This window comes from Oscarella lobularis, chromosome 16 (genome assembly GCF_947507565.1).
Source record: "Oscarella lobularis chromosome 16, ooOscLobu1.1, whole genome shotgun sequence".
NCBI lineage: Eukaryota > Metazoa > Porifera > Homoscleromorpha > Homosclerophorida > Oscarellidae > Oscarella > Oscarella lobularis.
The window spans coordinates 364,460-381,162 of NC_089190.1; the positions used below are offsets into that span (position 1 = coordinate 364,460).

At 45.1% G+C, this 16,703-nt stretch overlaps 2 long non-coding RNA genes and 1 pseudogene across 2 annotated transcripts; all 3 read left to right on the forward strand.

The window, feature by feature from the left end:
• Nucleotides 1–4,842: 4,842 nt before the first annotated feature.
• Nucleotides 4,843–5,300, forward strand: LOC136196670 (uncharacterized). Its single transcript, XR_010672297.1, has 3 exons — nt 4,843–4,892; nt 4,941–5,085; nt 5,157–5,300. It is a non-coding gene; the product is annotated as an uncharacterized lncRNA (long non-coding RNA).
• A 1,545-nt stretch (nt 5,301–6,845) lies between these two features.
• Nucleotides 6,846–7,417, forward strand: LOC136196675 (uncharacterized). Its single transcript, XR_010672302.1, has 3 exons — nt 6,846–6,915; nt 6,963–7,253; nt 7,308–7,417. It is a non-coding gene; the product is annotated as an uncharacterized lncRNA (long non-coding RNA).
• Nucleotides 7,418–8,312: 895 nt separating this feature from the next.
• On the forward strand, nt 8,313–11,323 carry LOC136196886 (uncharacterized; annotated as a pseudogene).
• The last annotated feature ends 5,380 nt before the right edge of the window (nt 11,324–16,703 follow it).

Genomic DNA, 16,703 nt, shown 5'->3' on the forward strand with positions numbered 1-16,703 from the left:
TGTCTTCCTCGTTCAGTTCCCGTCGTTTCGTTTTCTATTCACGTTACTACATGACAGGAAAGAGAGCTAATATTAGGCATACCACCCGAGCAGTCGAAGCTTCTGGAAGAGTTTCGTCGAAGTCAATGATGAGTCGAGTGGTCATGTCCCATCGCTGAATATGTTTGTCTTAATTTAAAACGTTACATAATTATTTTGCCAATCTGTCATTTCGTTGCACCTTGTCGTTCGTGCGTCACCCGTTTAGTAATATTTAGGTTGTCATAGGCAAGAATTCGTGGCTGGTGAGATTCCCTGAGTGGAGGACGAATGGTTTTCGCAGTGATTCTGAGATGTTCCCATATTTTGGAATATGAAGCTGATATTCCAATAGCGTTCATCCCTCGTATGATCTACTGATGGGTTAGTATGCCGAATAGTTGCATTTATCAAAATCTCACCTGTTTACTCGCAGAATGGGTAACCATCAGCATTGCTATTAGAGTTGGGAATGCCAGTGAAACTTTCGACCTCGACCTCTGTTTCAGGATTATTGCGACTACAAACACAGCATGCGTCTCATCACGATCTCCAAACGACCCCACCAATAGAGCAGTGATGGATGACACTAGGTTGAGCAGTCGTGGCGCCAGCAACTGAATCTGCCGGTGAAAGGCATCGAAGTCGAAGAGCCCATCGATGTCGAAATCCAAGTCACTCAGCAGGTCTAGTTCTGAACTCAAGAGACCAATAGCGGCGTCCCAGTCCACTCCTGCATAGGGAAGACGTTGCTATGGAAACATCTAGTTAAATGCAGCATACCGTCAGATTTAGCGCATTTCTCTGACTCTGTCACGCCCGTCCCGCCTTCGTCCACACGTGCCTTCTTCGAAATCCCCGTGTACACGTGTGTCTTTCCTCGCTTCACTCTGGACGAATTGGGGAAGGCAGCGCGGGCCAACCTTCCAATCTCCACGTGGCTTAGCCTCGCGTAACGAGCACGGACGACGTCCTGAAAGTCTGCGACGCTGACGCAGTTACTGGCGTCGGATACATAGAACTGCTGTTCTATCCTGTCAAAAGGACCGGACTTGGCTCCCAAGGATTAATGTGGTATTCAAAAAGTACTCACCACGCACAGCGATCGGCCCAGAGGTCGTTTTCAGTATCCATTAGGCGGGAACGAGCACGAAAAATAATGATTAGCGACGGGACGTTTGGCACCAATTAGCCGGTTAGAGGTGCGATAATGTCATTAGATATTGTCCACTGGCATGCAGGCAAGCAGTGAAGCAATTACTTTACTTACGGAGGTGACATTTTAATTACAGAGGTGACATCGGCAGTATGTTATCCGCCACATGACCGACCGCTGCCCCCAAAAGGGGGCTGATCACGTGAACTCAAGTACCAGGCCCTTCTCCTCCCCGGGTTTATCCGGGAGCAGAGGAGAAGGGCCTGGCGCACGCGAGGCTAAAAGGGTGACCTGATCGTCGCGCTGACACGGGGCATTCTTCTGCCTTTCCTCTTAGCTGCTCTTTTGTCGAGGAACTAAAGAAAATGAAGAAGGGAATGAAATGAAGCAGCGCGCCTCGATGACGAAAACTGAACGGAAAACGTGCGATTACCTAAAGGCGTGTTTGAATCGGCGCTGCTTTAGCTGTAAAGAGACGAAGAAGTCTGTGCGATGAGCGTGCATCGAGCCTCAGATATAAGAGAGAGAGGGATATAAAACTCCCGTCCTCACGTGACTTTTTACTGACACCACGATTGTTACCCGATGTCCCGTACGCGGCGCTTCCTTTGACTGCGAAACGAAGCGAGAATTATCTGGTTTTCCTTTCTTTTTCGACTTTTCTATTTCTTCTGGATGAGGTAAGTTTGTTTAGGCGCCTACTTGACAGAGATGATCAGAGACGCCTTCTGTACGATGATTATTATGACACGCGTCTTGTTTGCAACACATATCTGCGTTCTGAAGTCCCAAATGTCTTCGCAAACAGTTTCAAAGTAAGCTCAGGTGATCAGCAAACAGCTTGGAAGTAGTCATGTGTGCTCCGCAGTGTCCACGGCGATCGTAGACGCAATTTTTTTGACGTTTTTGCCCTTGTTAACCACACCCTCTATTGCAACACAAAGCGATTGCTTCAACGCATGGAGGGAGCATTGGGCCTTTCTATCCTCTAACAGAGATGCTAAGGATTGGACTCCACGAAGAAATCTACCAGACCAACACATTGTTAGCCTCAAATGGCGCGTTTTCTGCAAATAGTAGATAAGAGCTTCAGTTCTATTCCTTCGCTTCGCAATGACTTGACGAGTAGCCCAAGGCATAAATAAAGGTGAAAGAATGCGATAAGACGTTCAGTGATGTTTGAAATGTCTTTAGTGTAACGTTCATCCTAATGGCGTTTCAAATCATTTCCGTCCAGGAGGCCCTAAAAGAGTACCATTTCACGTAGAAAAGGAATCGATACTCGCAGATGAGAAAAGACGAGGTCATTCTCCGGTCATTCTCGCTTCGTTTCGCAGTCAATGGCAGCGTCACGTACGGGACATCGGTAACAATCGTGGTGTCAGTAAAAAGTCACGTGAGGACGGGAGTTTCATATCCCTCTCTCTCTTATATCTCTGATCGAGCTGCTTCTTCTGAGGAGTGTGGATACTACGGGACTAGACTAGTCGTTGTCACGTGATTAACTTTAATAGTGGATAAGGCTTGTGCACAGTGACGTCAGAGCCGACGTCACGGCTTTTTGGTTGGGCATTTACGGCATTACGTCTTAGTAAAGATTTTTGCGACCTGGTCTGTTCCTCAAAGTCGAGAATATAAGTGAGGCCCCTTTTGAGGGTTGGGTACAAATCTGGCGACGAGCCGCTGTAAAAATCGCTCGAACGTATACCGGAACCCGTATACCTTTAACGACAACGAGACACACCTCTATCCTTAGCTAGAGTCGTCGGAGAAGAGCATTCGATGAACGACGGAGGAACGTCGAGCTTCGATAGAGCGTTCATTCGGCTATTGCGCAAAGGAGACCAACTAGAACGCGTAGATTGCAGCGTCTGAGAGTAAGCAGTCCTACTATAGTGAAGTTTTATATATCGCTTCGCTAGCTATCGAATTTCGCTTACAAGACAGCGCCAGAGATCGTTTCTAATCTGATTAGAACACGATACACGCTTTTGATATCGTTCGAGCGAGGCCCGTGATCAAACGTCCGTGTTCGTAAAGCATCCGGGTAACTGACAATGTAGAAAGGCCTTCAACCTTTTTGACTGAAAGGTGTTCGGGACGCCTTTCAGCGACGGTGGACTCGCTTTCCAAAGTACTTTTCTCAGCGCTGGCTTTTTTAAGGAAAAGTGAGGCTCCCTAAGCGAACTCACCATCAGTTCTTCGCATTTCATAATAGAAGGAAAGGCTGATTTGCGGAAGTCGATCGTTCTATCTGAAAGTACTACGATGGCCTACACTGAGACGTCGCAGTCAGTGAGTCTCGGTCGTTCCCTATCGCGCAAAAGCCAAATTGACCCGTTCCTATATAGAGGCCTGGCTCTTCTCTATCGTCGGTCGAAATTCTCTTTTCCAACGAGCGAAAATAAGGTTAGAAGCGTGCCTCGTTGTGGTGGCTAGAGTTGTGAAACAAAGCAGAAGCTGTCGCGGCTTGCAGTCATGCATCACAATGCTTAGAGACTGCACATACCACAGACAATACCCTTGGGCGCTTTTGCATTATAGGAACTAGATCTGTCGCTGACTTCGTTGTTGTCTGAGTCGAAACAAAGTCGTTTGCAGATTCTAGGAAGGCAGCTATTCCCCCCCCCCCCCCTCGGTGCCGGCCGCTTACTGAGGTCATGGTAAAAAACAACCTTCGGGCATCTTTCACATCGATACCAGTCGCTTCCAGTTAAAAGCGGTCAGACATTTGCAAGCGACAACAATCGATTGTCTTTGACTCTGTTGATTGTTGAAGTGATTCTGTGGCCATTTGCGGGCCCAGACTTAGCTCGTGACATCGCGTAGATCGTCTCCGAATCAGCCATTGCATGCGTTTCGTCCGCGTCAGCAGCTCTTCAAAGATCAACATATCATGTACAACTGCAATGATCAAAGGGACCGCACGCAAGGAGCCCATTAGGCGTCAGCTCCTGGCTCCTCCTCCCAGAGTCCACATATAAGGCGAGCTTTTTTCAGGTGTATATATAGACAGACGCTGTTTTCTTCCTAACGCGATGCTCGCCTTCATCGTTTTGGCTTTTGCTTTGGTCCACGTACCCTCGTCTCTCGCTCCCACCGACCTCGATTCACCTCTCATCACCCAGGAGCTCATCGACGCAGTGAACAACAACCCCGAAGTAAAGTATACAGCTCCAAGTGCAACGTTGAACCTAACCCAACTTCTGCTTTCCTAGATGGACTGCAGGCTTTAGCAAACGATTCCGAAACATGACCGTTGGCGAGAGTCGTGCAATGGTTGGCTTTTCGCCTGATTCTCAGCTTCGCGCCCAACTCCAGTCCTCGCTTCCACGCAATCCTTGGGGAGCCTCCCATTCCCTTTTTCATCCGCCGCCGGCGTTTGAAATGGCCCGGTCGCATTCATACTCCTCGTGATCTGGTAAGTGAAATATGTGCATATGCTATGCAGATTAGACGAGTTTGTTTTGAAGGGTAAATGCGCCTCCTCTTGGGCGTATTCTGCAACATGTATGTGTGGAAATGCGCCTCGATATCTCTTCTATGTATTGCATTTCAGCTGTTATTGCCGATCGAATAGCAATCCATATACGAACTTTCTGCTTAATGACAATATTTCACCTCAGTAGCTCATTTCCTGCGACTACTACCCTAATCAAAACGGATGCAAAGCTGGAGATCCACTCAGTGCATTTCAAAACTACTTGAAAAACATCGGGTAAATGATCGTTTCTCGGATTCTTTTCCAAGCTAAAGCATTATTAAGATGCCTCTCTGAGACCTGCTATCCGTCTACAAGCAATATAAACGGAATCAGAGGCACCTGCCTGTCAGGCAACTACGGCCGATGTCCGAACCCGAACGCTCAATTTTTGAAATACCGAAGCAAAGGCGGTAACAAGGTCTACGGGGTAATCACAGAAAGTTTCAATGTTATTATTGTGTTTAGTAGGCGCTCCTAATTGTTCTGTTTCCTATTTAGAGCGACGCTGCTGAATACGAGGTTTATTTTTACGGGCCTATTGGAGCCGGAATAAAAGTCTACCAAGACTTGTACGCTTACTATGGAGTAGGAGTGTACAAACACGTCTCGGGCCAGTTTGTTGGTTTGCATTCTGTCAGAATTATCGGGTAAACTTGGGATTTTATAAAATGTCCTATAAATGCTGAGAAATGTTGAGGGAGACGGAGACACTTGTGGAGAAACTTTCTGTGGCTGAGATACAAGAAGAAGCGGAAGACTTCTTTCAGAAAGTTTCTCAGATGTTGAAGAAAGTGTTCATGACTGCCGGACGATGCCCTGGAAAAAAGCAATCAACAGAGAGACACTTTGGCGTGAATTTCACGTTCTCCGACTAACTGGCCTTAAAGAATTGTGGAGATCCTTTCTGGCAAATATTAGTGCCAAACTGTAGCCTCGCGTTGCCAGGCCCTTCTCCCTGATCTCCCGTATAAACACGGGAGGGGAGAAGGGCCTGGTACCACTGGTCTGCGTCATAGGTCACGAGGACCACCCTGTTGTGGGTGCGGTCCATCGTATTCTAATGCAATTACACACCTCGCGTATCATTGGCCTGCAACTCTACTGTCCCTCCCATCCATGGCCTCGGATACTTCGTCTTCGTTAGAGGAGCGATGCGCTTGGTACACCTTCTAATAATCCGCGACTGCTTGATTTGTAACGTATTAATCCGTAGGTTGCGCACGGAGTACGTTGAAGGCGATCCAGATGATTGTGTGCCGGTTGCGGAAGTTCGCCAAGCTGTTCACGACCGGCTTGATCTTTCACTCGGCACCAAAGAGGTGTCTAATCTTGTTCGAACCGCGTTCCCGGCCAGCCGGCGTAAGAACCTGCAAAAAGACCTGAAAAGAGCATACTTCTATACGGGCATGAAAAGAAAATGCCTTTCGATGGATGAGCCACAATGTAATCCATCAATTGAACCTCAAATTGAAATGGAATGTGACCCTGTCAGCGATAAAAATAGCAAGGAATGAAATACTGGCTTTTGAATGTCTTCTCATTGTCTCTTTCAATAGATCTCGACTGGGGACGCGTGATGAAACTTCTGGTTTCTGAGGTTGAAAATATCGTTCTGTTCGAAGAAGAAAATGATACTGTAACGAGGCAGGACCCTTCTCTCTTGGACATGGTTTCATATCAGGAGCAAATCCAGAAACTTGCTCCTCGACTCTACGACCTGCTCACCGCTCTAGTGGTGCCTCCCATTCGATACGGCCGTTCGCGCACTGGCGAAAAAAATGGCAGTAAAGTTCTGCATATTATGTCAATGATCCTGAAACAGAGATCTCAGAGAGCTGCAGTTCTTCCCACACTGATGTCCTTTCAGATGATCAGTAAGGGTACAAGCAGGCAGGTACAAATGAGTGATATATTTGGACCTTGCCAAAGGTTAAAGTTTGTCTAATAGGTAATTGATGACATGAATAGCGTTGGGGTAGCGACCTCGTACACTCACTCGTGGCGATGCCTTTAGAAAATTGCCGAATGCCATTCCCAGTCACTGCCAGATTCCAGCAACATAATTTTGGCTTACGACAACCTTAATATAACAAAAAGAACCGGCCATGAACGTTCCGGTAAAGCACGAAAGACATAATGCCAAACCCTTTTGAAACTAAAGGATGTTGTAGATAAGCACAAGGAGATGTGGGACATGACGACGCGTCTGGTTATTGATCTCTCCCACGTTCAGTTTCCCACTTTCAGCGATTCTCCAGTACGAACTACAGAGAACAATTGCTAAGGTTCATTTTTTACCTTTAGAGGCCCAAACGTCAGGATCTGGATGACCGGAGCATACTTCCTTCACCAGAAGACTACGCTCAGCTACGAAAAGACGGCACTAATCATGTCATGAGATTCATGACAACCCATTTCCCTACATTGAAGCATATGTCGTCTGCGTGCCCAGAAATGGAGCCGCACAAAAAGCCGTCAAAGGCTGTTGTTTGTGCGCTTGAAATTGTTGATGCAAATGAAGGTACAAAGGACGGCACCATCACCGTTTTGGAATCTTTTGTAAAAGACCTAAAGAAAAAGGATGCCAAGCCTATTGTAAGTGAACTGAAGAATACCCCTGTGTTTCTTTTTATTGTTCTATTACGAAAGGCTGTCGTGGGCGATCAGCTTACTTGTAAAAACATCAGAGGTGCCAGGCGAATACGTCAGCCGGAGAGAAGAGTACTTGAAAGATTGCAATGGGCTAAAGAATCTCCCGGTATAGTGAAACCTCTGCTGTGACTCCACTGAGTGCCACTCTCGTAGGCGATTTCCATTTCACGTGGGAGTGCTTGACAGTCTGCCTGCAGTCTCTGTGGGGAAGTCCTGAAGACAATGGAACAATGAATCATCTTAAGACGGCGCTAAATTTAACATCTGTTGATCGCAATGCGAAGAAGTTCCAACCATCAGATGAATTCTTTCAGCAGGTGACGAGAGATTAGATGTCGATCTAAAATAAACAAATTGTTTCAAAGGTATATGAAGCGCATTTGATGGCGGCAATTTGCGGTCACCTGGGAATTTCTTCCTGCCACGAGCCGTTCAGTATACCAGAGGAGGACCAGGTCCAGTGGCTTCAGAGAACAGCGCAAACTATCTACGAGAAGACCATCAGAGTTCGTGATCCGCCCATCTACGAAGAAGACGACGACGCTGTTTATGCTTACCATCGTACTCTTTTACACATGGGCTACTTGTACGTCAATCTCCGGACCGCAATTAGATGGGAGAATGGTCCCGAAATTATAAGAATGTGGCGTTACTGGCTGCCACTATTTCTGGGAGCGGGAAAAGTAAATTATTCATCTGAAGCAGCTAATTTCTTAGCTAACCTCGCCGCTGATTGGAGCCCGGAAATGTGCTACATACACACACATCATAGAACGGTGAATTCAAGTGGAAAAGTTGCGCACGGAAAGCCGATTGACCAATTGGTCGAGCATTACAACCTGTGAGTAGAATGTGTAATTCTACCCTATTCCTCAAATTTATTCTTACTTTCTCTCTTCCAGCATTTTGAAGAACGCTGTACGCTCAAGCGGCGCAAACCTAACAAAAAAACATGTTGCTTTGGTGTCAAAAGTCGCCTTATCACTGGTCGAATTTAGCAAGATGGCAGACAGCATTCTTCAATCCAAGCGGTCACCATCTCATACAACGAGGTCAGGAGCTAGGGACATAGAGCAGATGGTCCAAATACTGCTTGATAACGACATCGCATCGGAGAAAGAAAAACGCAAAATGAAGGAATCTACAGTTGATCCACGTCGTGAAGGCTTGCAGAAGATAGCTGATGGATGGCTGAGACGCTTTTTGTGTAAAGATGATGTGTCTGTTGAAGATTGTGATGACTCTCGCAGGGAGATTAGTGACATTTCTGATCTGATATATTAATCATGTATAACATTCTCAGATTGAGATGGTGCCAAAGGCACTCGATCCATTACAGCATTTTTATACCGTAGAAGCAGGCCATGAAGCGACAATGCGTACCGCTCCATTATTCCAGGTAAGCATTTTATGTCATCTAATGTGTTAAGACTGTCTCTCCGTAGGATGATGTTCCTGAGGGTTGCATTGGTAGCGACAGTTTCGCATCCAAGGCCAATTGGATATTGTGCAGAATGCTCTCTTCGCCAACAGGTAAGCATTGTTAACAGCCTCGGACAAATGGGTGATTCGCTGCATATCTGAAGAGGAAAAAATGCTTGTTTAGGAAATGATGCCTTCCTTTCCTTACCTTCTTTCTCCTAGCCCTCGATGATTCCCTTCCACATTGTTCGCCAGGTCTCCGCTTTTTTGAGAAATGACCATGATAAACAAAGAAGCCGTAAGGGTCGTCCGGCTCTTCGCTGCAGCTAGAACAGCAGGGAAGTTCTTCTTGACACCCGTCTTCGAATGGGCTGTCTAGTGCGCGAACTAGGGATTTTCGAAAGCACTTCCTCGTCGCGAGAATACTTCGAACATCCGCATCTACAGACCGAGCTTTCAATTGTCCTGGCCGGAACATGACAATAGCGGTGCTAGGCATAGTGTCCCTGCCAGCTCTTCCAAACATCTGTACAGACCAGCATTTCGTAAATTTATCAGCTCTTTTGACTTGTTCATTAGGTTACGTACACTTACCTGGAATAACTGGGCAACAGACGTGGGGATGCCGAAATGAATGACGAGTCTGACGTCGCAAATGTCAATGCCCTGAAGTAGTCAACGTCGTAAACCATTTTTTATTCGGCTAGTGCAGGACTTTGAATACCATTCCAAAGCCGATTGTCGCTATGACAATTCTCTTCTCGCCGATCCTGAACTCTTTCTCAACGTCTCGTTGTTCGTATGAGCTCAGAGAGCTGTGGTGTACGCCCACAAATTTATGCCCTCTCATGAGACGCCACAGTGACGACGCCTCTTCTTTTGTCCTCACGAACACGATTGTTTTTGGTATAGGCGTCTCATGCGAGTCATCCAAGGCAGATAGAAGAGGAGCCAGTGAAAGCTATATAGTACAGGTCAAAACCCAATTTCAAATACATAGACTCCACCAACCGCATCTGTTTTCTTTCTTTGCATAACTGCCATATAGATATTGCTGCGGTTAATAGGCCGCAGCACAAACACAGGATCCTTGAGCCCCACTCTTTGAACAATGATATTCATCATAGACTGGGTGGCTGTGGCCGTCAAGACTATGACAGGGCAAGGCGAAAGACATCTGAATTCCAATAGCCTTGCATAGTCCTTCCTAAAATCGTTACCCCTAAGGATAGAGATAAAGTCTCAGTAACCTGTGCAGAACTGTCCATACCACTCCGCCACACAGTGACACTCGTCAATCGCCTGTAGAGCAACCCGTTTCTGAAGACCTTCAATCATTACTTTCTTCCAAGATGAAGAAACAGCGCACTCAGGTGACAGGTAAACTGCACGTCAAAGATGCAATAAAATCACTATTAATTAATGTACGTCCAATTGTCAAATTTACAGTATCGAGCTGAAGTGATGACTTCTGCTGAAAGTGCATCTACCTCTTGCGGATGCAGTGCTGTAAGGCAGACAATTCAACAGTTTTACGAACGGCGGGATTACCCTACCCTTAGGAATCTCTTGCAGGCACTGAGGGAGAAAGGAGTCTTCCGCGGAGGGCGGTCGACGCTGTCTCTCCTTCTGAAAAATATGGGCTTCAAGTATTAACAAAGAAACGAAAAGTATAGGTCTACGAAAGAAAAGAAATTGTTGATTAGCGTTATAAATTTTGGCGGTCAGTAAAGAAATATCAACGAGAAAGGCGACCTCTTATGTACCTTGATGAATCTTTGGCCAATGCACATATTTCCCCAGAGAGAATCTGGTTAGACGAATCAGGAAAAGGTGGTTCGAAACGTCCATCGGGGCGAGGACAGAGACTTATCATTCTCAACGCCGGTGATCTCTATTTCATACATGGATATACTGACAATTCTGAATTGCTTTCATCGGGTTCGAAGGACGGGTGGATTCCAAATTGTTCGCTGTTTTTCAATCAAAAACAAATAGTGGTGATTACCACGACGAGATGAACTCAACTCACTTCAATGAGTGGTTCGAAGTAAAGCTCATCTCCAACTGCCCACCAAACTCTGTCATTATTATGGACAATGCACCATATCACATTTCAGTAATCGAAAAAGTGCCAACCAATGAAAAAATTCGTTACAAACGAAATTGCGCGTCGCCACGATCACGCCGTTCTAAGAAGCCCAGTAGCACATTGCGAACTTAATCCAATCGAGCTTGCTTGGTCTCAGGTTAAGGGGTATCTACGAAGGCACAATACGACCTTCAAGCTGGCTGATTTGGAACAGCTGGTGCCTGCAAGCTTCGCCGCCGTTCTACCGGCTATGTGGGAAGCATTTTGCCGGCACACGGAAAGCGAAGAAGAACGATTCTGGGTTGTTGACGGTCTCCAGGAAGAAGCGGTTGAGGACAATATTATTCAGATCAACGTCGACAAAGACAAAACCGTCTCCGAAGGCGAAGAGGACCCCGCGGGCTTACCTGAGAGCGAAAGCAATAGTTCCGAAGACGATCGCGACGAGAACGACGACATGTTATTGATTCAAGATCGAGTTATAGACACGTCATTGTAACTAAGTTAAATTAATGACATAATTAGATCGCGCCCACTCACGCCTCTAATGCGCACGGTACGCTATATCATTTCGTCCGTTTACATAGCGAAAATGCCCTTGTCTTGCGTTTTACAGCGGTACCAAGGTGGCCGTTGTACGACGATCGTAGCAGAAGTTATTAAGCTTTTCTTATAGGCCAACTGAAGCTGGACAGATAGTAGTTTTGCGTCAACTTTAGAAGGGCGGTCTATTGATGTACCTCAAAAACGGCGTCTCGCACTAGCCTGTCAACTTCTGTTTGCGTCAAACAAACCTTTGCGAGCTTATTCCACTTGTCGCAGGCATTTGTGAACGGAGCTACGTGCTGATTTTGGCGTATGTTCTGACAGAACGTTTTAAATCTCTGACAATTTGTGGATGAACGTCTTGCATGAGTAGCAGTTATAATTGTACGGGAATCTTTTGGAGACCGGACTCTACGCACATTTCGTGCGCACAGTGTACGTGCCAACTATGATTCTGAGCCGATCAGCGTTCACCATGACGGACAAAGAATTGCGCTCTTTAGGGGCGAAATTATATCAAGATGGGTGAAAGTCAGTTTACAGCCGCTCTGCTCGTTGCCCTGTTCAAGGTTCGCCCAACACCATTGCTGCACTATAACACATATCACGGTCAGGTTATCGACATAACTCTTCATCTTACGGACACGTTCTGCGGCAGGGTCGAGTTTCCCGACGTTGCGGGATCATTTGATCTGTCCGAAGTGCGTTTGGATGAGCGATCACAGGCGCAATGACAAGGCGGCCAACGTTTGTCTTCAAAGGTAAGCGCCCGTCGCGCAAAGGAAAAGAGAACGGGCACGAACACTCTCGTCGTGCGCGGCGCAAGAGTCAAACGCGGTAAAGTCTCTCCCCTGCAGACGCAATGTCATATCTCTGTCAACGAAGACACGGCAAACGTTCGATACATCACTGAATAGGTTCGGCCGGCATTTGGAATGAACACTCTTGTTATCCTTAGCAACAATGGCTTTGGAATTGTAGGTATACCTGGCACTCGCCGTAAGCCTTTGATAAATATCAGAATTTTAGAATAGATATTTCATATGGCTAAGGGCTTGCGTTCTTGGGTACACCGGCGCGAAATACATTTGCTGCTCCTGAGGAGAACCTTCTCTTCATTTCGTCCTCTGACAGCGAGAAAGAATCAGGCTTGCAGACACTGACCTTGCAGTCACAGAACCAAACCTCCAATTCCTAGATCCCCTCTTCCATTGAGTGCGGCTCCATGATTATTATTCTAATAATCAATACAAATTAATAATTTGTAAATTTTTTTTAAAAATAAAAACTTATTTACATTTATTTAGTTGCAGCCAAAAGACGCCGCTCTCACTCTGGACACATCTCTCTCTAGGTGTCCGATTTTTTCATTCCGGCTCCAAGCCCGATCGTGTTGCGTTTGTCAAATTGGCCTCTTTCGCTGACAAAAGCAACCGATTGACCGTCTGTGACCGCTTCATCCGTAATTCTAGCTAAAGAAGTATATTCATTGGTGGAAGCGCACTTCTTCAAAGAAGAGTACAGTGCTACGTCGATTATCCGAACCCCTATGGTTCTTGGGGTGTTCGGATAATCGATTTTTCGGATAATCGATCCGAATATTTAGTTAATAAATAAACGAGTTTTAAATTGTTTTAACTTTGCAAGATTTAAGAGAAACTAATATAGGAGCAAATCGTTTGTCACTTTTTGATCTTTTCCCTATTTACAACGTTATTTTAACAACTCGCGTTAAAATGACGTTGGTTTTGATGACGTGTAACACGTCGCGTGTCATTAAAATTGATTACGGATAATCGATAATTTTGATAGTCAACGTTTGGATAATCGACGATGTACTGTATTTCCATTGGAAGAAGTGTAGTGATCTTTGCCTGTCCCTAGTGGACATTGTGGGCGATAATTTTGACGCCAGTACAGAAGTTTTGTATGAGAGATTGCGATAATTTTGTGGTATTAGAAAGTTTTTGTGTGAGATGTTAAGTTCTACTTGAGCAACAAATGTTGAAATTAAATTTTCTGTTTTTATTTTCTTGTGAATAGATAATCTGTTCTCCTTTTTGACAAGTGTTTTAAAGGCGACGAATTCCACATCGAAAAGGAGTTCCCGATGGAGATGCCAGGCGATCAATCAGATGCACTTGCAGATATTGAGGTGTTGCATAAGAAGACGGAAACGCAAAATCTTATTTTTAAAATCAAGAGGAATTCAGATATTTATGCTATGGATATGAAGACAAAAACGCCAATTCGTATTCTTTTAATCAAGAGGAGTTCAGGCGCCAAGTTAGTTAGAGGTTGCTGCTCTCCAAATTGCCAGGGATATTATGCATCTGCTTCTTGTTGTTTCACCTGTAATGTGCATCTTTTAAGCCGTTCGTCTTGTAGCCACGACCACTTGCTTTAGAATTGCAAAGACTGCGAATGTTAAGGCAATCAAATGCTTTATTGAATATCCTGCAAAAAAAAGACGTTGCCGCCAAGTCAACCGCCATACGAAAGTATGACGTCAGTTGAACGTGTTCCAGTTTGAAATGCTTAAGGAGGGAGACCAGCTGCTGTTTCTTGCGTCTTTGTGTATAAATCAAGATTATTCTGCCATGTTATCTATTCATCGTTCATCTAGGTCCATATGATGTTAGGTACTTTTTCAAACTGTTTTATAACTTTCATAGATCTTTTTTCTACTTGGGAAAGAGTGTGACAAGCAATTTCGTGACAGTAAATTAAATGAAGGGCTGAGTGCAAAAGGGCCTAAGCGCCATATTGTACAAAATTCAGTTAACTGCCGGAAAGTATAGTTTAGACGTCGGAGATCCGGAAAGTATAGTTTAGACGTCGGAGATTCATGTGTTAATTAAAGTTCTATCCGTAAAGGATTAACGGAGATATAGCAGGTTTTCTTCTGAAAGACCACTTGACGCTTATCGCAATTTACTTCACACTCGTACTTACAATGGATGTCACTGAAGAAAGCCAGAGAAAGGGAAGAAAGCGTTTGCGACAGCTTGACAAGTGGACTAGGAACAAAAACAAGAAGCTGAAAGTTTCCGGTAAAGAATACGTCGATTCTAAAGGGAGAATCGTTAAGAAAACGACGATGAGAGCTATAACGTGCCGCTGCAGCTACTGTTGCCATCGAAATGTATCGTCTGAAGAAGCGGAGCAAATTTTTAAGGCTTTCTATAATTCAGAAAGCTGCGATCTGCAAAATATTTACCTAGAAGGTCAGATCAACGTAAAGCCAGTCGTCCGAACGCGAGTGCGTGAAATTTCTCGAAGACAACATTCTTTCGAATACCACCTGCGTTTGCAGAACGGAACGTGTATTCAAGTTCGCCGAAAATCTTTCTGTGCAGTTCACTGGATCAATCCGAAAAGAGTTCGAGTACTTCAAAACAAGATGACATCTGGAGAAATCGTCCCTGTTGAAAGAGGAAAATACGCTCCTCGTCCAAATGCCATTCCTGCCGACGTGATAGAAAAAGTAAAGCAGCATAATGAAAGTTTTCCTCGTCAGCGAAGCCACTACTCTATATCAGAGAATCTGCACCGTGAACACCTTCCTGAGAATTTTAGCATTGCTGAAATGTACAGGCTTTACGTCAAGAAATATCAACCTGCAAGGCGTCGAACTCTAAGAAGCACTCAAGAAACCCCGCTGGCTTCAGAATGGATGTATAGGAAGATTTTTAATGAGCAGTTTAATCTTTCCTTTGGATTTCCAAGATCAGACACTTGCGGAAAATGCGACTATTTGAATAATGCAGCTGCTAACCTTCAAATCACAAGTGAGGAAAATGATATTTTTATAGCTCAACTTGCAGAGCATCAAAAATTAGCTGGAGAGGATACCTTAGTCTAAAGAAGGATACCGACAACTCTAGAAAACCAGAGTCAGAAGCGTTAGTCCTAACGTTTGACATGATGCAGAATTCGCCTGTTCCATCAATGACTCATTCAGCAATGTACAATCTTCGGCAGCTCTACGTATTCGTACTGGGAATTCACCATACGAGTGATGACTCTGCTTATCTTTACGCATGGAATGAATCTACAGCAGGTAAAGGTCCTGATGAAATAGCATCTTGTTTGTCCAACCACGTTTCTGCGCGGGTTAAAGACGCTCGATACCTAATTTGTTACTCCGATAGCTGTTTTGGCCAACAAAATTCGTCATGATGAGCCTGTTCAATACATTGATACACAAAGAGAGTTTATCAAGAATTGATCACAAATTTCTTGTCAGGGAGCATACGTATCTTCCAAATCACAGAGATTTTGGCCACATTTCAAAAAGAAAAATAGGATCAATATCTTATGCGCCTTCCCACTATATCGAATTTCTCCGGAACGCCAGACCGCTCAAACCGTTCACTGTGATTAAAATGAAGGCTGAACCGTATGAGTGGAAACTTTTGCGGATAACAAATTTCGCGGATTCACGTTTTCTAGATTTTCGCAGTAAATATTTTTGCAGAAAGAGACTTTTACATGTACTTTTAGTGTGTTTCACGATTTCTGCGGAGATTAAATTTCGCGGTTAACTCAAAATCCGCGAAATCCGCGAAATTTGTTACCCGCAAAGTTTCTACTCATACGGTATTCTCGAACAGTCGCCCCTGACGCGTCAATAAACTGACAGAAAAAAGAGTCTCAACGGAGAAGCTGTTCTGAAAAGCAAAGCTCTTTGGATTAATTATGAAGAGGGCGCAGAGGTGGTAGATGGAAAAATAACTGTGAAGTATCCTGGCGTTATTTTGGCTACGATGTAGCTACTCAGAAGAAGAACCGTGAACAAAAATTGGCATTTGAAAGAGAGGGAAAAGAGTGCCTGTGAAGATCCCGCGACAATTACCGCAGAAGTATCCCGCAGGGAAACCAATGAGTCTGCCACAAACTCCAGAAACTCCAGACGCTGTGTCGCTTTCAGGATTGACTTCGCTGTATTGATCAAAAACCCCAAGGCAGTGAGAGTTTTCAACAGCAAAGAAGAATGACAGTCTATTTCTTCCTGAAATGACGCCAACAGCAGGATATCGTCGAGGTATATGATCATCCGCAGGCCTTTCGCTCGAAGGGCGGCTGCCGCCGGACGCAGCAGTTCTGTGAAAACTCTGTGGGCGGAAGCGAGGCCAAACGAAAAGAGCGGAACTGGTACGTCTTGTATTTCTACAGAAAGCCCAGAAATTTCTGCGCTTTGCTGTCTATCGCCACCGAGAAATAGGCACCCTTGAGATCGACTTTGGCCATTAGGTCTCCTTGATGGAGAAGGTTGCGCAGAAGGCGAATACCTTCCATTTTGAAATGCTCGTACGACAAGAACGCGTTCA